The following is a 21,823-nucleotide window of genomic DNA, read 5'->3' as shown; positions in this document are numbered from 1 at the left end:
AAACGAAGCGAAGAGGCAGAATCGAATGAAGAAAAAAGCCCACCAAAAGTCGACTAATTGTAGAAGAATATTTCGAAGAGCCGCCACAGAAATTAACATAAATAACAGCGTTTGGGTTGAGGGTCAAACACCTACGCCTGGAAAAGAGTTAACTTTGCCCCGGCACACGTGGTTCATTAGTAGCAGATCAGCATGTGGAGCTTTGGGTATTGTATATATCCAAGTCCATGACTATATGCCCTATTTACCGATTTCGGCTGGCGAAAGGTGACGATGCTGACCCATATGCGGTGAAAGCCTCTTTAATCAGCGACGCGGGATTTCGCCGTGATTTTCCACGGAAAATGCGGCAAAGTGCCTTGTCATGGCCCAAAGGCCGGCCTAAATACTATTAACTAACTGTGGCCCATTTCTAAGACAAACAAATCCGATCCCCACACACACATACGCCCCCATAGAATTTTAATTGGAATTTCATTTGATGGCGAGTCGAGAAACCGAATCTGATGATCGGGTTACTTCTGGGATTAATCTGCCACTGTGATAATTGCAGAATGTGAACAATTTGACGGTGAATACCTGCCATTAAAATTGTTTTAGATAACCATATCCTGGCTATTTGTTATTGAGTGATAGGAAAGTAGCAAGAAAACTTTGCGATTATTTAAAAATAATCAAGCGAAGATAAGCATTTCGAATATTGCAGCTTAATGATTATACCTCAGCTTTGTTGCCTGAAGATTTTGCAAGTGAGGGTTTTGGTTTTGGGTTGCATATATAATTTCGTTTTACCCAAAACTCCAGCTGCAATTAAAATACACTTCCGTGAATCTCTTTTTGTTTGCCCATTCGATTTCTGTTGACACTGTTGGTCGGGCATCAAATGCGTTGCCAAATATTATGGGAGATATTCATCGCATAGGCAAATATTGCTGCAGCTAAGCCGCAGCTTAATTAATAAAGCAAATACAAATATTTTGCTATTTGCCCGCTGTGCATTAAAGCCCAGGTGAACTTATGCAATTCGAGTGCACAACAACGACGGCCATAAATTTACACATTGTCATGTGCGCCGGGCTCTTTTGTGGCACATAATATTATTTTTTCACAGCATGTTTTCGCCTTTATCTGCCCAAGTGTCGGTTGGCGTTGCGCTTTTCTAACAAATTCTGCCAGCTCAAAAAGCTGGCTAAAATATTTGCCAGCACAAGTGTTTCAATTTTGGAATTTCGGACAGCCAGGCAGGCAGGCAGTCAGGTAAGAAAGATATGCGATACGGCCCAGATGTCGGGATTGTCTGGAAGTCTGGCTTGTAGGTGGTTATGTCACCTGGTCGCCGGACTGCTGATTGTTGACATGTTGCACATGCACATGCGCATGCGCATGCAACACTTGTTGGGTTTTGAAAACGACCTTCAGGATTTGGTAACTATGAGCATTTAAACGACATCACATCACCACACACATCTCAGCGATGCGGTCCTGGCCACAGACAAGGTCAACTGCATGCATATAAAATCAGCTTGCTTTTTATGTGCATTACAAATCAATATAAATCGAAGAGTTATAAAAAGCTGAGCAGACCATAAATAAGAGGCCGCTCACAATGAAATCTGAAGTCTGGAAACTGGAAACTGGAATTGCCCGGGTGAATGGCTGCTGTGGCTTTTGCTGCATTGATAACCACCGGAGATGTGTGCTCTCGCCTAGCACATAAATCTTTTCACACCCAGAGAGACTGCGACTCTGGCCATCCGGCCAACTATAGTAGATGGCCAACTAGCTAACCGGCTTTGTATCTGCGCAAAGTGCATGTAGTTTTGAAATTTGAGCTACGCATGCGACGACCACAACCCAAGCCCAGGCTCAGCTAATTACTAGACCAAACCAAGTTCTGGAAATGCGTTGAAAAATAATAATAATAAAACACACAACGCTGTGATTATCGCTAGTCATAATTTACGAAAAAATTAAAAAAAAAAAGTGACAGCTTTTTTTTGTGTTTTAATTGGCAAAGCGAAGCGGCATGATATCATATTGTATATACTAGAGACAGTAATCATTTATTTTTAGCCAAATTGACAGCCACCGAGCGGGCCGATAAAAATGGCTAATTAAAGTGGGAGAGGAAGCGAGATAAGCGACAGCGTGACTATGTAGCCTCCGTAGTACTTATATATATTCTTTTTACAAATAAATGGCGGCTTATCAATCTCGGCTCATTTGTCGTCTGGTGTGAATGATTGCCACTTGACGCGGTTCAAGGTTCAGAGCCATAAAAGAGAGCCAGAAATTGCTAACAATAAGGAATCGAAATCGAAGTCGAAATCAGTTTCACTTTTCATTCATCCTCACTGACCTGCCCATAAATGCCAACTCACCATTTGAATTGTTCGTACAACACTGCGTATGATTGACGTGCGCAGCCATGGAGAAATTAATGAAAAACTAGGCACAATAACAGCAACTTGCCGTAATATGAAATTCACCTTAAAGCAGGGAAAAACGCACGGAATTCGTAATGAAACAGCAGAAAAAATCCAACACAAATACGAATTAAATGTGTTTTATGTTCGAGCCTATGCCTTGATTGCGTACCTCGAAAATGTTTACAGCACCTCGCTATTTTCGTTCAAAACAACAGTGTGCACTGTGCACACACGGCGTATGCGCAATCCGAGCTGCTTTTTCCCTCATTTTTGCTGCTTTTGCTGTATTTGAAAACGCATCGTGTCGTATGGCAATCAACGCGCACAGCTGGAAACTTCTAAGTTTGTTTACACAACAACATCAGCAGCAACACCAGCGGCATCTTGAAATGGGCAAAAACTTACAACAACACACACCAAAAAGAAATAAATTATTTCCATTTTTCGACTGCTTTTTTTGGGCAAGTCCAGCGCCTTTTTCAGCATTTTTTTTTGCCCCAGCTGCTGGTGTTGTTTTCGTAGTTGTTAACATTAACGAGTTGCCAGCCAGGCAACACAACAAATAAAACTTCAATAGCTATAATATTCGTACGCATGAAAGGCAACAAGGAGATTTTTACTCAAGTACTCAAGTAAAACAAGAGGCCCATTAAATTTTTAATTTATATGATACCTCATATCTGCTGTAACAAACAGACACATATTTTACATAACTTGGAGGCTCTTCGGGATTAGGATTACGCTTACCATAAAACTGTTTTAAATACGATATTAAAGATAAATAATGCAAATGGTATACTATTACCTATTACAAAGTATTTTTAAATAAATCCATGCCTAATAATAGAATCTAAGTAGCTGATTTCAACCTTCTACTGCTATATACACTTTTGTAAGTTTACGCACATTAAAGTCCTAAAAAAAGCGCGGCTTTCCATGCAACACTATCGGCAACTGAAAGCCAGTTCATTGAGGTCAGCTTTGACTGATAGGTTTCTTTTTATGTCCAGCTTATCAGGAGCGTAAGTGTTTCTTTCCATTAGTTGCCACTAGTGCATTTGAATTCTGAGAAGTTTTTCTTGTTCAACAAAAGATGATTGCTTTACCAGCTTTAAACAGTTGAGCTGCATTATGCTACTTTCCTCATTACTCAACATACCTTACAGAATGTAGGTATAGAGATTTTCTAAAATCACCTAGATTTTGATTTATCTGGCTAACGTTCTGTCATAATATTTTCTTCCTGTGCGCCCTATCTTATCGCCAAATAAAGGCCGCAAGTTTTCCAATACTTTCATTCATACGCTGAATTCCGTATGGCTTCCATGGAAAGTTTGCTTATCTGAAGTGTATTCCTGATAACGATTCGCTTTCAGCTGCCTTGAAATCCGACATCCGAAATCCTATCCGGCATTCCATTCACCCACATTTGCGGATAATATTTATGCACTCGCCGAATGAAATTCAATACGCTGCGTTGAGTTCATGAGTAATGCAACCCAGTAATGCAGCCCACCTTGACTTCATTTGCCGCGTCTCTTTTTACTTTGAAAGTTGCAACGAAAACAGAATTCACACGGAACCGACTTTCAGCGGCGCTTGGCTTTTTCCATTCAATGTCAGGCCGAAAGGTGAACTCTGGCCAGAACCGCAATCAAAGGCAATCCCACCATAAATCACTAATGACACCAACTTTATCTGTCTGTTTAAACAGCCATAAATTCTACACAAGAAAAAATCCAGCAAAACAACACCCGAGAATAAGCAACGATCTAAAAGGTTCTAACACCTCACCTCTCACTGCATTCATATAATTTATGCGATCTCCAGACAGACGCTCTTTGATATCAAATTATTTTCGCCGCCACATGAGTTATGGCGTTTTGCATCCGCCGGCCAATTTGGCCCAAAAAGGGGCTCAAATCCCGGTCCAGCTTATATTTATTTATCTACCCATACTTTGTGATGTTTTTTTTCGGGCAGCAAGAGTGAACCAACTTCCTGCTTCAAGTTTAATTAAAGCTGCGGCGGCTTACGTAAACATGTATTTCGTAGTTTGCATAAAAATTATTATAATTACACTCATAAATAATGAGAAACAAAAGTCTATTGCTCGGTGGCATCTAAATCACAAAGATTAGCCCACCGCATTAACACCTCAAAAAGCGATTCAGCTAACCGAATTGGGCTGCGCGATTGGATTTTATACGATCGAATGGATTTTCGGCGATAATCGAAAGCAAATTGAATTAATAATACGCGGGTCCATAGCTGTCAGCATAACTTTGAGTTATTGTATTGGGAAAAATCGTCATAATTTCCCCTAATGTGCCACGCGAGTGACCTCTCTCACTCGAATTTTCTATCAAAAAGAAATTCGTTTCGTTTTTTTTTCACTTTATCAGCTGCTTTCGTATGCCAAACGCGCTTGTCAAATAAAATTTGGGGTTTATGAGACAGTTTAGCGATTAAAAATCGGAGGGAAAAAATCCATCGAAAACTGCCTTTCGATGTCAACGAAAGCGATTAGAAACTGTCGCTGAGAAATATTGTATAGAAAGGGGCAACTCGAAAATTATATTTAAATGTAAATTAAGCGCATCCGAAGTAACTAAATATAAGTTATTTTAGTGTTTTAAGTAGTGAAAGTGTGGCAATGGGAGTGGGTGCGAACTAAGGCTTAAGTTCGGAGGGGATTACGTAAGTAATCGCATAATTGGGCTCTCCGAAAGGGGCGGATGTGGGCGTGTCACAGAGCCATATATCAGTTAATCGCAGCTTAGAAACACTGACAAACGGCTTTTGTTATCGATGGCATTATGCACTATTCGTGAAAACAAAAGAAAGCAACCCTAATGCCAAAGATCTATTTAAGTGAATTTTTATGCAGGTATCTAACTTTAAGGGTGAGTTGTCAGCACTTCTCTTTAGCATTTCGGAATATATTTCCTTTTGAGAGAAATAAAAATAAATTGAAATGGAAGCAATTAAAATGTGAACCCCACTTGAGGCAGCAACCAGCATACGGTTGCCGTTTGGAAATTACCACCATGATCGCCGCTCGCTCGACAATTCCTTTACAGCTGTGTCTATACCCAAACATTCATTTCGTGTGCTCAGCAACCACAAAAACTCATTGCAAACAAAATGATCGACGATAATGCTAAAACAATAGCTGCTGCTGCTGCTGCTGCAACATCAGCTGCAGCAACAACATTTTGTCTGGCTGAAAAGACAATGTTTGGCGAGTCCCGCATTTAGCGACAATTAAGAAATCAAACGTGGCCTGTGCTAGGCAATCGTAATGAAAACCGCTCACCAGGAGCAGCAGTAACTGCAGCAGCAACTGCAGCAGCAACATCAGATGCAACACAACTGCAACAGTAGCAATCCCTGATGACAGGCCACGAGTCAGACTTTCCACTCTAATGCAAATGTGCAATTAAATTGTTGACGTTGCCTGCCGTTTGTTCCGTTCCCAATCAAAATTGTGCGATCGTAGGACAGGGACTTTAAAAAGAGATCAAGTGAGCGTAACGACAAAAGCGCTGGCAATAAATTGTAATTAACCTTTTTTAACCAACATGGGCAAATTATTTGTGGGCGGTCCAAAAAGAGGAAAAAGTACACAATAAACGGCATTAAATTAGCCATAAAAATGGCAAAGACCCTTTTAAAAAAATCGGTAGATAACCCAAGAGCAACCCGAATTGGCCGCACATTCATTTTAATGCGCAAACAATTGGCCTCACTTATTTGCCAAATTAATTGCTCGTCTGTGGTTTATTTTTTATGAGCATAATTAAATGAATTTTAATGGGGCCGCCAATGTTCTTGGCATAGCCAAGCGAACCCTACTCTGACATAGAGTACTTAACATAAAGCAGCATGAAGCCACATATGGTTACAGTTCAGTAATTTTCATTTCATTTTCGAGTAAAAAAATCTATGGGCTGGAGAGATGTGTATCTGTGGCTCCGACTGTATCTGTATCTATATGGCACACACACAGGGATTTCAAATCGGAACGGGTGTGTCATTATTTCAACTGAATTTCATGCCACATGCAATGCATGTACAGGGAGAAATATTTGCTATGTTGTTTATTTCTACCTTGGCAACGAATTAGAAGTGCTTGAATATGTCAATAAAAATATGAATTTTAAGATTAATGCAGCTTAAATTGGGTACAGCACATTATTTGGAACCTTGAATATATTACCAGTTATCTGTTTCTAAAACGTATCTCTGGTTTTCTCTGTGCACTGATCGCTGTCTTTGGCTAACCAACGATCCAACGATCCTACGATCCAACGACCAACGTGGGCAGGCTGAAACATTTTGACAGAACAGTTAGTCAGTTTGGCCTTTTGAAGACAAGGTGTTGCTGAAATCAATAGAACACTTATTCGGCCACACTTGGCAAGCAATTTATTGTATCTATCCGGACTATAGACCGTTGCATAAATTAACAGTCTGTGGGCCAGCTGGCCGTGTATCTGTGTATCTGCGAGGTAGAGAATGTATCTATGCTAAAATCGCTGGCAACTAAAAGTCTACAAAGTAACTAAAAGCTGCTAAGCTTGTGCGCAATTAGAATACCCAAAAGCCGGTTGTTGTTGCTGCTGCAGTTGCTATTGCTGTTGCTGTTGCTGTTGCTGTTGCAATGTTGCTACATGGCTACACATGTTGCTGTGTTGCTGGCGGAATAGTTGTTTGTCCGTTTGTTTGTCCGTCTGTTTGTTTGTGGGTCTGTTTGCCAGGCATCTAACTAGCTATCTATATTTGAGCAGATTGCGCTGCTAACCCCATTGCAATCTTGACTCTCTCAGACAGACCGACTGGGCCAAAGTGACTAACTGTGGTGGATTTTTGCTGCTGGTTTGGCCGGAATGTGTGTGAGTCTTGCAGATTGTTAACATGGGGACAAGTGTAATTTAGTTGTTAAGAGCGAGAGAGAGAGAGAAGAGAAACGGAGCGGCAGAGAGAGTTCTTGGTGCATTGACAACGCGCTGACTTGTACAAATTGAAATTTAAAACGCTCCTTTTTGGCCAAATGCCAAACTGGTTGGCCAAAGTGGCCCGACCGCCTGCCACATTTATTTAAATTGCAATTAGAGTGCCAGACGCGACTTATAATTAGCTTGTTGGCGGCTTAATTAGCTGGCACACACACGATCCAAGACGGGTTCTTCGCATTTCGCATTTCTGGCCACAATAGAAGAGAGCAGCCCGCTTTATCAGCTGTGTGCGAGGCTGTGCGAGTCTGTAAGTCTGTGTTTATAAAGCTGAAAGTCGTTAACCTTCGTTGTAACACATTCATCATCATCACTCACCTCGCAGCATCAGCAGCAGCAGCAGCAGAAACAACAAACAGCAACAACAGCAGCGGCAGCAACACGCACTCACCGCAGCAACTACAACTCACACACAGCTGTAAAAAGAAGTCGTCTTAATCTTAAACGACGTCTCCATCCACCTCAGAAAGGCTGCTGCAACATCAGCACATCAGCTGCTCTTGGCCAAGTCGTCTTGGGCTTTCTGCTTTTTACGCTTTGTTTGCCCCGCTGCATTGGCAGGCAGGCCGTGGCATTTGAAAACAAGCCAGGAAGTTGACTGAACGAATGACGAATTGACGAGCGCACTGAGCTCCATTGAACTGAGCCCCTCTTAAGTAACTCAGATGCCAGGCGACTCCACTCCAACGCATCTGTACCAGTCTATCTGTCCCACAAATAAGCAAACAGCGCGAACACACAAAGGAACCAGAACAGGCCAAACAACTCGGACGATGAATCTCGAGGAAAGCTCTTTCTGTGCGTGGAAAGCGCAGTCGAAAGTGTCACGTCTAGAACTAAATATGGGGAAAATTGGGAACACAACAAACACGGCGACGGCATTCTCCATTGCGTATGGTAGAGAAGTGCAATCATTCGTCTTGACACTTTCTCGTCGGCAGCCGAAGAATGCAAACAGTGAAAAGGTTTGGCGGATGTTTGCCAAGATACCACGAAAAAAACAAAATTAAAACCTCCTAGGGCTAACTGTAAACCAAAAGAACAGAGAACTGCAGTAGGTGGATCTAACTTCTCGAGTGAAATAATTAAAATTCCATGCTCATAACTTCCGCAATTAAGGCAGCGGGCTAGAGGCCCAAGAAGTCCTCCTCCAGGAGTCCTACTCCAGACGCCCAAAGTCGAGGAGCCACATCATCAGCAGCGGCAGCAGCTAATTTCCACGCACAGTTGACGCGATCCGAGGCCAACATGGGCACATGTGAGTTGTGAGCAGTGAGTAGTGGCACTCCATGTTGCCAGGGCCCAGAACGAACACACTGAGCGAAACAAGGGTGTTAGATGTCAAGACTATTTTATATTATTATATGATAAATTTCGTTCTACTTTTATACTAACTGTGGATATGGATAGGAACATTAAGAGGATAGACTTTACATATTGAAATTAAAATGCCTTGGCCAAAAGATAAGAACTATTTAAATCATTAGCTATGTATTGTCATATCTAGAGCATTTTTTACAGTGCTCCCTGGGCTGACTGGCAGACGTTGGCAAATGCTGAGCGGCCCAAGCTGACTGTCTGCCTTAGCGGAGAGTATCTGTGAGATACAACGCATGCCACACGGAACACGCCTGCACTAATGAAGTAATTCATTGAACCGTGCTACGCCGGCTGCCATTGCCATTAGTTTAGTGTTGGCTGCACTCGCTCTCTTCTTGTTTATTTCAGCCGTCGTCAGTCTAATGCCTCTGAGCCCTAAGTTCTTTGTTTGCCAGGAGGCTGTCGTGTTTTTGGCAAACATCTGCGACTGTCCGCACTTCCTGGACCGCACATTAGATCACCCGAGTGACAGGCGATCTAAAGCCAATTCGGTCGCTTGACCCCGCCTTTAAAAATGAAAACATCGTGGCATCGGGCCACTCCTGGCCATTATCAGCGGTCCGGCCAAGCCCATTGAGAAAAATGTCTTTGATAATTAAGCGGGTCGTCGCCGCCGATCGGTGACCATCCCCGATCCCCGATCCACGATTCCCGATCCCCTAAATCCCCTGCCGGCACCACCAGTCCGCACCACTCACATTCTAACGATTGCACTTTTACCGAAAAGCGCAAGAACTTTATCTGGCATGCCGCTGGACGTTGCCGCCAGTCGGGCAAATAAAGTAGCCACAACTCACAGAGGAGTGGAGTGGATTCACTGAGAAAAATGACTGATTACTCAGGAAAGTGATTGCGATTTGCCAATATAAAGATATAATATGAAGATATTTAGTATATCAATTTAGAATATCATATAGCTTGATCTTTATTATATTATATTATCTTATTCTTAAGACTTTAAAGTGTACATTTTACAATGCTTTTTGGATGCATCTACTTCTATTTTCCACTGTGTAAGATTGGAGAATGGCTTGGAGTGGCCAGTCGCATCATCTTAATAGAAATATGCGTGTGTGCGAGAGTGTGTGCCGGTGCTGCTGTGTTGTGCATATCAAAATCCATTAGTGGCTTTTGTAGAAATAATCAACAACGACAAAAGTAAGAAAAAAAAAAAAAGTAAATGTGAAAATAAAAACAGCGAAACTGCAATCGGCAGACGATGCAAAAGTCCCACCCCTTTAACCCCCTCTCCATTTCTAACTCTTTCACTGCGGTTTTAGTGGTATCCAATGGCCATATCCATATATCCATATCTGTGGCCCGACTAAGTGAACATTTGTAATGGTCAGTCAGGCGGCCAGTGGCTCGTCTATCAGCAAACGCGTTTGTTCGACTGTCCGCACAGCGGACTTGCGGATACTCAGATACACCGAGTATCTATCTACATTTGTGGCCATAGTCCGCAGAACGGATGAAAACAAACCGTAGTGGAAAATTGGCCGGCATCATCTAATCACTTGTTTTCGTTGTTCATTTCAAACAGAGCGTGTCGCGGGCATTTTGTAAAAATAAGGAAAATAATTACATTACATGCCGCGAACGCTCTTCATTATCATCAACGCCATCCAGTGGTCGATGGTCGCTGGTCGGTGGTCAGTGCCTCCGCGTAGTTGTAAATAAATGCATTTAATTATAAATTCTATAATGAGTAGCGGGGCACTTTTTTAAACTCATTCGGCCACTGGCAATTAAATTTATCAGCGTCAAGTCGTCAAGTGATTGACTTGTCGGCATGCAAATATGCGAGCATATTTGCATTTACTTGGCGGGGCTGTAAATCATAACTAGATAATTTATGGCCCCGGCCACTTCCATTGTAAGCAACAATAACAACAGAGGATGTGACATCATTTGCGGGTATATAAAGCATTCCTTTCATACCTTTCAATCTCTGACTCTGGATACACTTAATCCCGCCCGGGCTCGAAAACCCGAAATTCATTCATAAAACTTTGGAAAGTCGTTAAAATCAAGAGCATGTCTCCTTCGATATTTATGCCCGCTTATGTTGGCCCACAGATTTATGCCCGTTTCGACCTTAGCCAATTTATTGAAGTATTTATAAACGACGACATTTGTAGCCTTTGCGACTCAAACGCAATTTAAGCTTTTTACGATCCGATGAAAATAAAATAACAGTGGCCGCATGAAAAACGTGAAAATTAAATCAACTCAAACCAGCCCGATGGAGAAATGTTGATTGGTGCGGATTTGTGATTTTTATTGGCCGAGATCAGCGATGCCTAAGCAATCTACATATATGTATATATGCCGCTAATTTTTGTCTTTCCCGTCCTATAGACGGAATTATAAATCTCTCGTGGCGTCAACGAAAATGAAAGAAAAACATCCACTAATTCGCTGGCAAATTTTGGCAATTGTTCAAGGCTGACGCACAAGTCAACCGGTGGTCAGGTTATGGGATCATTTTTGAGAGCGAATTTCGGATGGTACACAGGGAACAATTAAATTATATATTTAAATTATATTTATATTTAAAAAAATATATATTTATTCAACGCGGAAACCTTAGCATCTTTAAAAAAGAATGCATTTTTTGATGATGATTTCCCCTAATAACTTAATCTGTTTTTTTTCTCTGCTCAATGACTAATGCAATGTCTTGTCACATTTGTGTATAATTAGATCTCTTTCCTTTCAGCTGACCCACTAATCAAGAAGAACTTTCTACCCCACATAGTTAAAACGACTAAATTAAGGCAACCAAGTCGGTGTTTGGATCTGGATATCCGCCATATGTTTCTCTATTTGTTTGCGTTGCCGTGTTTATTTATTTATTTGTATTTGCTTATCAGCGGCACGGCGGCGTCTCTAATTAATTTTTTCTTCTCTGAAAATCGAAAATCGGTGGTCGTTCTTGTTGGTGTTGTTCGATACTTTTGGATACGATGGCCAATCGAGATCCGGTCTGTAGGGGACTTTAGCTTTAGCTGCCCACCTACTCTCCTATATAGCCGGCAAACTAATTAAGTCACAAATACATAACGCCAGCTTTTATCGGACGAGATAAAAATTTCAGAAACAACAACAACAAAAATTAAAAAATACGAAGGAAAACTGAGAAAATGAGAAACAAAATCAAATGGAACTAGCCCGGCGCTATCTGAGTGATTTTTGAAAAAAAAAAGATTATCAGGCAGAAGGTCCAACAACAAATGCGGTTTTTTTTATCAGCAGCTAATGAGTGCCTCTGATAAGGGAAGCAAAGAGAGACAAAGAGAGAGAGAGAGCTACGCACGTGTGAAACAAAATATTTAAAGGCAATATTCCGATCGGCCATCGAACGACCATCAATCATCGATCTCGAGTGTCCAGCAATAATATTTATAATAACTTTAAAACGATTTTTTCGCGCGCAGCCGAATGCCTTTCAACGTTTTCAATTTCATTTGGGGGCCTTTAATTGCCGAAATCAATTCAAAAGCCAGTTGAACGCGTTAAAAGCAACTACACAGAGGCAGCAAAAAACCAACCAAAAATTTCAATAATTATTAACAAGACGACGGCGAGTTCATTAGCGCCGCGGGCATATTTGTGTACTATATAAACATATATATATACACATATGCTCAGTTTTTAATGAAAATACAAATAAATGTTGGGTAATTAAGACTTGTCTCCCATACATTGTAGTGGCCAGTTCTGGGTGTTTGAAGTAAGATCACTAAATGTGCGTAATGAGTGATTGCACAGGGCGACGAGTCTATGATTCTTTCCAATTACAATGTGCGCATATGGATTAGATACTTTTACAACAAGTATACGACATGGTGTATTGTATGAAGTAGCCTGCCAATGAGCAGTTTCCTTATTTAGTGGGAGGCAGATTTCCAACTGATACTGATTTCTCTCTGTGCAGCGGCGGCAAAAGGCGTTTCAAAACTTGTTCGACAACTTGTTTTGGTCTTTACATATCGACTAGAATCGCGAGTCAGCACCATATACACCATACCATATGCGATAATGCTGGGAGCACATGATATAATATAATTGGAATGTGCCGCACACAGCCAGGCAGCAACGGTGGAAAACTATCCGCTGGATTTCCACACATTATCGGGCTGGGTTTACCGAGAACCATACCCAGCGTACCCAGTCCCCAGTAAATTTCCATAAATTTACATGCCATAAATCAAATTGAAAATGTGTTTTCCTCGATGATCGCAACTCTTTTCCTTATCTCCAACGGCTGTCCCACCGTCTGTTTGTCAGTCTTTGGACGCGCAGAGTGCCTCCGCTGCTTCTGCTCCTGCTGTTGCAAACTAAACAGAGGGCTTATCAGTATCAGTCGAGTTCAGTGCAGTTGTCTTGCTGACAAAGTGCAGTCAACTCTTCTTTAGACTGCATTTCCCCTTCGAAGTCTTGTGACGATGACTAAGTTGCGAGTGCCCACGCACTGGAAGTTTTCGCTTTTTTTCATATTTGGTTAAGCCAAGACGCAGCACAGACGGCACAAATGGCCAATACTGACGCCCCCTGAAAGCGATGAACTCATTTACTTATTCATTCATGCAGTCAGAACTAAGAAACTAGTGCCATTCGACTTTGAAGTACCGATTAATCAGATTAATCAGTGAAATGTTAAATTAATCACAAGATGTTAAATTTCTATAAAATATTTAAATCTCCCAATGACTGTGTATTTTTTAAGCAGTAGTCATACACCCTTTATACCCCACAGTACCAGTAATATAAACAGAAAACACTCGCTTTATTGACTGGTCGCTAAAATGTTCTCCACACGACTAATGGACTTTTTAGCCGTCTGTGGAAGGAAATGCTGCAACCGCAATATAAAACGTGCAAAACATCGTCAACAACAGCAGGAAATTCTCAAGTCGAAGCCAAGGTATATACGTTCAGGTTCGATCGTATGACTAATTCGCACAGTTCGGTGATGAAGTTCACAAAGCAAATTTTGCACACGCTCAGCTCGAAATCGCTCTGCTCTCGATACCCCGCAATTTTATTTAACTTTTTTACAGCTTTTACCCGGCAATTACGTCATTGGAGAAGCGAGCGTCTTTAGCGCTGTCAGCTTGTCAAAAATATGTACAATTTTGAGTTGGACCGACTTTCTTGTTGCATTCGGCAGACGTCTGATGAACGAACGACGGGGTATATGTGTCTGTGAGTCAGTCTGGCGATCGCATGTGGGGCTGCTTATTGGCTCCACCACTCGATAGCACACTCAACGAAAATGCACGTCTGCCAAAACTTTTAATTCAGTTGGGGGCCAGATAACTAGGCAGAAACTTGGCTCAAAACTTACGATTATGATATGGGAAAGTCACCAACCTGCAAGAAAAGAATGAATAAAATTATTAGTGAATAATGGAGCTGTGCGAGATCACTTTCAGATATGCGATCATCTTGGGGGAATGTTAAATGAAAGTTAGAAAATGCCAAATTGTAATGTAAAGACACTTGAATAGCCAGAATGATCACCTCTAAATGAATTTGCGAATAATGAACGATTGATAACCCCGGCACATGGCGCGCCCCATTGAAAGTTCAGCCAACTAAGTGCTACTATCATCAATGAGATCATCCCACTGCCGCACTAAGGTCATGAAAAATTATTTTTTATTCTGGCGCCATCTAATCTCTAAGACAGAATAAGCGTGAGTATATCTACCATACATGCAGTATTGAGTATGTGTTTATATGCATTTATAGCCAGCCTAGGACGTATTCTTTCTATATATACGATTTATTTACCCGCAACCATTGCCAGTTTATCACGTAGCCATGATTCACACAAATTCTAATCGTTGAGCGTTCGCAAATAAAAAAGGTTTCGCAATAAAAATTAACTGGAATTAATCAATTATTGGGAGGCGCGCAATCGAGAGGGCGGCCAGCATGTAACTGAAATAAACAACAAACTTAATTAAAAACCAAAATGGGGCGCAAAAGTAAACAAACCGCCCACCCGCAAAAGCACGACACTCACACAGGAACTGCAAAATGCACAAATTGAAAAAACATACAATACGAAGTGCAAAAAGGCAATATCAAAACCAAGAGCAAAACAAAGAAAAGCAAAGCTAAGTTTAAAAGCGAATTGCACTTCAGCGTACAATGGCCATAAATATGAAATTGTATGGTAAATTAATGTTATTATAGCGTCTAAAATCCAACACACAAGAAATAGAAGAAAACGCTTAGAAAAGAGCAGCCACAACGGCTAAATAAAGAGCCATATATGAAGACCTTGTACGTGGGCTGCCTACACAACCAGTTCGCGGATTCAGTTTATTTCAATTTTGTGTGGTGCGCCGGCCGCTCTGAGTTGGCCCAAACCGACTTGGCCTGGTCCGGCCAACTCCATCTCCGGCTCCAACTATAGCTTCGGTGCACAGGCAAAAATGTATTCGAATTCTTTGAGGTCTAATGAAGTTGCATACAACAATGTTGCACTATGTTCCATTTCAAATGCTGGAAAATAGTTAAATGGAAATAGTCAAAAGTGAAAAGTAAACCACTTGATATGCTACTATTCAGCTATGTGCCCACTATTTTTTCTCAGTGCACTACCGAATGGCTAAAGCAGCGTTTCAGTTTCTTAGTCTATATGTATATCGGCTTCATACATATGGCGGCACTTGATTTGCATAACAAATGCAGCACAACAGCAGCAGCTACAGCAAAAGCAAAGGCAAAATCCACAGAAGAAGGCTGGGGCCGAGCCAAAGTAGAAGCCGAGTCACTCGGCCGTGCCAAAAACAAAAGCCAGGCAAATTGCTGCAGAAATATGTGGACTTGCTCAAAAAATCAAAAATTCATCAAATGCGCACCCAAGAGTCAAAAGCTCGTCGCGCTCAATTACCAGAAATTTCACTCCATTAAGACACACACCTCGCGCGTCCATAAAAAGTGAATGTCTATCATTAAGACAGTTTTTTCCAACGCTTTTTTCTACATTTTGGGTGGTTTTCTTTGCCGTTTTTTTATATATTTTTTTTTTTGCATCCGCTCGAACCAGCACTTTTCCATTTCCGCTTTTATGCCAAATTAATTGAGCCTAATTACGGCAATTGAATGCTGCGGATTAGATCATCATACTAGAGAGAGAGTGGGAAAAAAGATCACCTGCCGTGCCAACGAGCGTGAATTAATTGGTGATCTACGCCAAAAGCAGGAATTAATAACCGAGTTCGTTAAAATATGCTAATTTAGCTCATTTTTAATGGCGCCATAACGCGACGCCCTTCGCATATTTCCACCTGAGTTTCTAAGGTGACAAAAAAATAGCCACCTAACCTACGCAGCAGACGTGTCAGTTCGAGACAAATTGGCAAAATGTCAAGTTATGGCAATAAAGGGAATACCCGCAAAGAAATCAACCCAATATTTTGTGTTCCTACATACGTGTCCAACAGAACAGAGCCCTTCCATTATATATTATACCTTACAGAGGGGGCAAAAAAAAATAGGGAGTGGGCTAGATAAGTTGGGGCTCCATTAGTCAGCGGACGTCGATTGCGTAGCCCGGTGGTTGTTGTTCACCCGATTTGTTTGCATTTTCACATTTATTTATCAACAAATTACGCTGTAAACAAACGCAAACAGACCAGGTGTAGTACGACAGCACATATGTACATACATTCTTCAAAAGTCCGGCCAAAAGGTTAATTATGCAGCCAGAGACTGGGAGAATTCACAGTGTGCACTATAAGTATTCACATTGTACGGAGTAGTAAGTTAGTCAGCTCGTCAGTGCGGTTCGTCAATCATTTTCTGGATGGCTTACAAGAAAATCGTGTTCGGTTTTTCAGATTGTTTTCCTATTTTTGGTGGTGATCTGTGGTCTGTAAACGTTTTCACTGCATTTTTTACAGCCAAACAAATTTTTTGACAAGCAACTGACAGAAATTGACAAGCGGCCGAGCAATGGGCCAAAATGCTGTACGAACACACCAAAAAGAACCCCACGAACGATATGATGTGAGAGATGGTTCCAGCTGTGAAAAGGTCAACATTTCAGACATCCAGACATGCTGGGTCTGTCGTGCAGAGTTATTGCCTTTTTGCCTTTTTCTTCTCAGCTGGCCTGAGTTGTTGCCTCACTTTCCAACGATGGCCGAAAGAAATGAAAAGTGTGGCCTGAGAACCCGAGAAAGGCCTTTCTTCTGCGCGGACCAACGACTTTGACCAGCTAATATTGACAAATTAAAAGCAGGTTAATGTGTCTTTAATGTTTGTGTAGTTTTCTCCGGTGGGGTTAGGAATCTTAGATCCCAAACATCCATTGATGCAACATATGTGCGCGCCGGCATGTAAAAATATACACAAAGATCGGCGCGTATCTTTAAGAACCGACATAAAATCCAGATACATTTACACACACGTGGTGTAGTGCGGTCGTGTGAGTGTGTGCTGTGTGTGTGTGGAAACTGGCAGCCAAAGGCAAGGCAATTCAAAAGTCATTGAGGCGCAAAAGTCAAGCATAAATATTTCAAATAATGTTTGCTGGCCCCGCTGGCATTGGGTCTTGGGTCTTTGGTCTTGGATCTTTGTAAACCCAACTAAAACTGCTCGGCTTCTCTTTCCCCCGCCGTGCTACCCCTCTCTTTCTCGCACTATCAGTTTTGGGTGTTTGTGTGTGTGGCATAATTTGGTGAGAGTTCGAGTTCAACAGCTGAACAAAAAACAGCACCGAGCACATTAACTTTGAAATAAGAACAACACTATAGAACTCAAAACCGTACACAGAAAAAATAATAATAATACCAAAAAGAAATGCTCAGTAATATATTATTCAACTTCAAAATGTTTTTATGTAATTAAGATCTTTTTACTAAGAAAAGCTGATAGTTTAATTTCAAAATTTTCCTCCTTATGATTGAATGCAATCATAGTATCAGATTTAAAACCGATCATATTGTGTTTCTGTGTAGAGATCGAAAAACTGAGAACAGAGAATGGAGCACTGAGAACTGGGGAACCGGAGAACCGGAGGCAGCTCCCAGCACGATGAGATGAAAAATTCTAGAGAGAGGCGGGCGTTTTTGTAATAGGCGATGTCTACGCTGATGACCTCAGTTAAAAATAAATAATGCCTTACATTGTTTGGAATTAGTGGCTGTTTCGGGGCTCCAGTCCGTAGATGAGATCTGCATCGAGATTCGAGATTCTGGCCGTAAGTTCAGGGTGGCGCTCAGCGATCGGTGATCATGAAGATGCTCTGGTGAGTCGTTGGCGACAATAAGACAAAACATGGGGCGCCCAAACAAATCATTTTGTCAACTCAGCTTGTACCCGGCAGCTGGAGCAGAGACATGCATACATATTTGTGTAAATTCTTGTACGACATTTATCACACACGAAATTGATGAACCTGCCCCGCCTGATAAATGTTTGCGAGCTGCCGAACAAGGGGAAAGCGATTTTACTAAATCAGGGAAAATCTGGGCAGAGATTTGCTTCTAAGCTGCTGGATTGGGTGTAACATGGTATTGTTTAATTAAAAATCAGAAGCTATTTTTTTAAAAGAGGTTGTTTTAGGAGGGGAGATGTCTTGTTTATTTTGTTTATGTTTGAATTTCATATCTAAATAAATGATATATATAATAATATTAAAAATCCCAACTGCATGTAACTTATAAACATTGAATTATCAATTTTTGTGGGTCTTTCCCAACCAGAAGATGAAGAACGCCAGGCCAGTCGAAATATTGTTTCAGTTTTATTTACCTGAAATTTGCTATTTTATCAAGCACCCAGCACAAGTGTTTCGCTGTGAACTTATTTACATACTTATCGGTACGTATGTGGAGTATAAACAACAAAGGCAGAAACAACGAAAAACGAGTTTCTATATATAAGGTGGCTATGCTGTAAAATAATAAAGGGCGGGCCGTATCAAGAGTTGCTGTTATGGTAGACAAAACGGGTCGTGAGTTTCAGTTTCTCGGGGGTTAAAACGATCGACATACTCCGATGACGCATTTTAGAACCGGAAACGCTCCCTCCGCCTGCCATTTGGCTGAGTTCTCACTAAGTATGCAAATCGGATTCGGATTGTTTGTGCACTTTTCGGTAATTATTCCCATGAATTAAAAGCAAACGCTGGACGGGAAAACCAGCACACTGATTTATGAATCGAAATAAAGCGCTGACAATTCAAACAGCAGCGGAAATGGTAAAGAAAGCCGATCAGAACTTGTACAAAGCCAATAAAAACGATCGCAGATAACTCGAACTCGTCGCGCAGATAATGCCAGCGACTAACTAACTGTAAACATATACTATTTAGGTTATCACTATCATTTTCAGCTCGCAGCTGACAAGATAAAGTTGTACCACAAAGTCAAAGACTAGAAAACCGAGAAACTCAGGTAAATTTTGGGGAGTGAAAGTAAGTGGCAAACCCGGCGACAATCACAAGATGTATCTAAAACTCTGACGTTTCGTTCTAGGAAGCCCGAAGCCACCCATAAACAAGCGATGTCTGGATTTCTCGAGATCTGCAGATCTTTATGGACCTGCAGATAAGCTGGATTGTTTACCCTAACCCGAAGATAAGCGACATGGGGTCCCGAAGCTCTATTTACCTTTTTAGATGCGTTTGCAGCTGCCGCTCGCGAAGAAGAGAGTATCTGTAGCTTTGGATTTCTTTATATCTTTGATTTCACAACACCATCGGAGATTCCATAAACACCAAATAGAATTTCGCTTTCGTATATTGCTTCACAGAACTTTTCTTTTCGTATAGATCAGATGTGTAATTTCTCTTTTATTTTCGTTGTTTCGTTTATTTATTTTATTTTTTTGAATCACTTGTATTTATTTCTCGTTTTCAACAACATTTCGTCATGTTTTTTCTATGGGGCGTACAAAAAATATAGTAAACGTAATCGAAAACAAAAGCACGCGTTCTCTTTCTCGAAAGAGAGAAAGAGACGGGCGGTGGGGCAGAGAAAGAGACAGGGATAGAGATAGAAAGGGGGAAACAGAAACACACGCACACTACAAATAAACAAAAACGGAACCGAACCGCAAAGAAAACCGATTTTTATGCACTATTTAACCCTATATATTTTTCTGCACATAGTTTTTATTTTAACTTCTCTGGTTTCGAAAGAGGGGGCAAGGGAATGTTTATTTTTTATTATGGCAAGTGTTAAAACCGTGCGAAATTCAAGCCCAACAAACGATGCGTTTGTTTTCTTTGGCACTGCAATTTCCTCGCTACATTTTCGTATTTTCTATTTGCTTTTCAAAAAACAAGAGATTTCTTTATTGTTAAATGGAGAGTGCCTTTTCAATCGCGATTGTGTGAGTGTGCCTCTGTTTATCGCGTTCGTTATTTGTTGTTGACTCCGAAAAATTCGTTCACACCCGCGCTCATTCATAAAACGTATCCAAAACACACGATGTCACGCACACACAGTTTTTTAGCTTATGTTTCTGAAAATGATTATTAACACTTGATGCAATATTTTGCAATATATTTACATCTTTTGGCCCGCACGTTTTTTCGGATCCTAAATTCAATGTTCACCTTTTTCGTAAAAACCTGAGTACTGCCAATAAACAACGGTTTTTTGGACGCAGTACGTTTTAAAAAATTTGAATAACAGAGGAGCGCTTTAAATTTGCCCGACTTTACCCGGTCGAGGTGGAAACCCAACTGTTGTATCCAACAAACTCGTGGTTGGATCACCCTGCTTACCCGCTCTGTTTTCAATGGAAATGTTAAGATACAGCGTTTTAGCGGTTAACAGACGCTATTTCTATGGGAAATCAAAACGTTCGCTTGCTGTTCACATGGGGTTAACATGCGCGAGAACCGCGATTACCGGTTAACAGAGCGAGCTAACAGCAAGAATTACGAAGAGAGCAACATGTTGCGCTCAAACTGCGCCAACAGCTCAATTCGAGCCGATCGGAGCGATCTCAAACGACCTCAAGCATGTTGCAGTTCGAGAGGAAATCCCCTAGAATTGTTTATTGAAAGTAAAAACAGTTGGAAAAACTCCAAGCATATGAATGTATTTGTAACTCTAACACACCCATTGGAATGTGTTTGTAAATGTACACTAACAAGCGGTGATAAAACCCCATGTTAGTCTCTTCTATGGCTTATTTAGTGTGTTTGGGTTTCTGATTTTATGACCCTGGCCTCATCTTTGTGCACAGCCTCTTTCATGGCTTATCGACTGGCATCTCCCTTAGTTCTTATCAGTGGGGCATTGTCTTATCTGCAGATTTATGGCCCAACGCGCATTTAATAGCCCGATTCCTGGAAGTCGACTTAACACTTTCGTTGTCTCAATTTGATTAGCGCCTGCATTGGCTTAACATTTTTCCACCCATAAACTTGTGTGAACCAAAACGAAAGCGAGACAAACTGTATTTAATGATAATGAAAAACTCACAAGTGAGCTGTGGACTATTTAATCAGTTTGCTTTTGTAAACTACAAAACTAATTGTCCTGGTCAGAAGAACAAATTATATAACTAATCATTCAACAATATAATCATGATTTGAAGCAAGTGCAATAAATCACTCAATTACCGGTTAGCAAAATTCTACAATTTTTCTAAATGGTTCATTTGATAGCTAAACTTTTAATTTAAAATGCTTCTAGTCTGTAATTTAGTTAGAAATACATATATATTGCCTTAATGACTACAGTTTGAAAATCATAAAGTTAATGGCTTAATGAGCCTTTGGAATACCATTAATAATTTGTAAGAGTATAAGATAAAAGGAAAATATTCATGTAAACACCTCTAACTGGCAGTTAATTAGTTGCGGCTAATTGGTGGTGCTAAGTTAATAAATATTAAAAGCTAAGACGCTTTTAAAGTCCAAGAATAAACCACCTGAAATTATAAATCATTCTTATGGAGGAGAACGAACTCTTGTCCCGACCAAATTGTTGAATGAACCAAGACAGCTAA

The 21,823-nt window shown here is 40.9% G+C and overlaps 1 protein-coding gene across 1 annotated transcript in view; it reads right to left on the bottom strand.

Moving 5' to 3' along the window:
• The window catches only part of LOC117145575, an 89,038-nt gene extending 68,502 nt beyond the window's left edge, over window positions 1-20,536 (bottom strand). The window contains exons 1-2 of the mRNA XM_033311281.1: window positions 20,418-20,536; window positions 19,468-19,737 (exon numbers count right to left, since the gene is read on the bottom strand). The gene's annotated coding sequence lies outside the window, so the exon portion shown is untranslated. The remainder of the gene's footprint in view (window positions 1-19,467; window positions 19,738-20,417) is intronic.
• Window positions 20,537-21,823: the final 1,287 nt, after the last annotated feature.

The sequence above is a fragment of the Drosophila mauritiana genome, chromosome 3R (assembly GCF_004382145.1).
Source record: "Drosophila mauritiana strain mau12 chromosome 3R, ASM438214v1, whole genome shotgun sequence".
In the NCBI taxonomy this organism is placed as follows: Eukaryota; Metazoa; Arthropoda; class Insecta; order Diptera; family Drosophilidae; genus Drosophila; species Drosophila mauritiana.
Note: the sequence above shows the minus strand (reverse complement) of the source record. Positions and strands in the feature narration are given on the sequence as shown.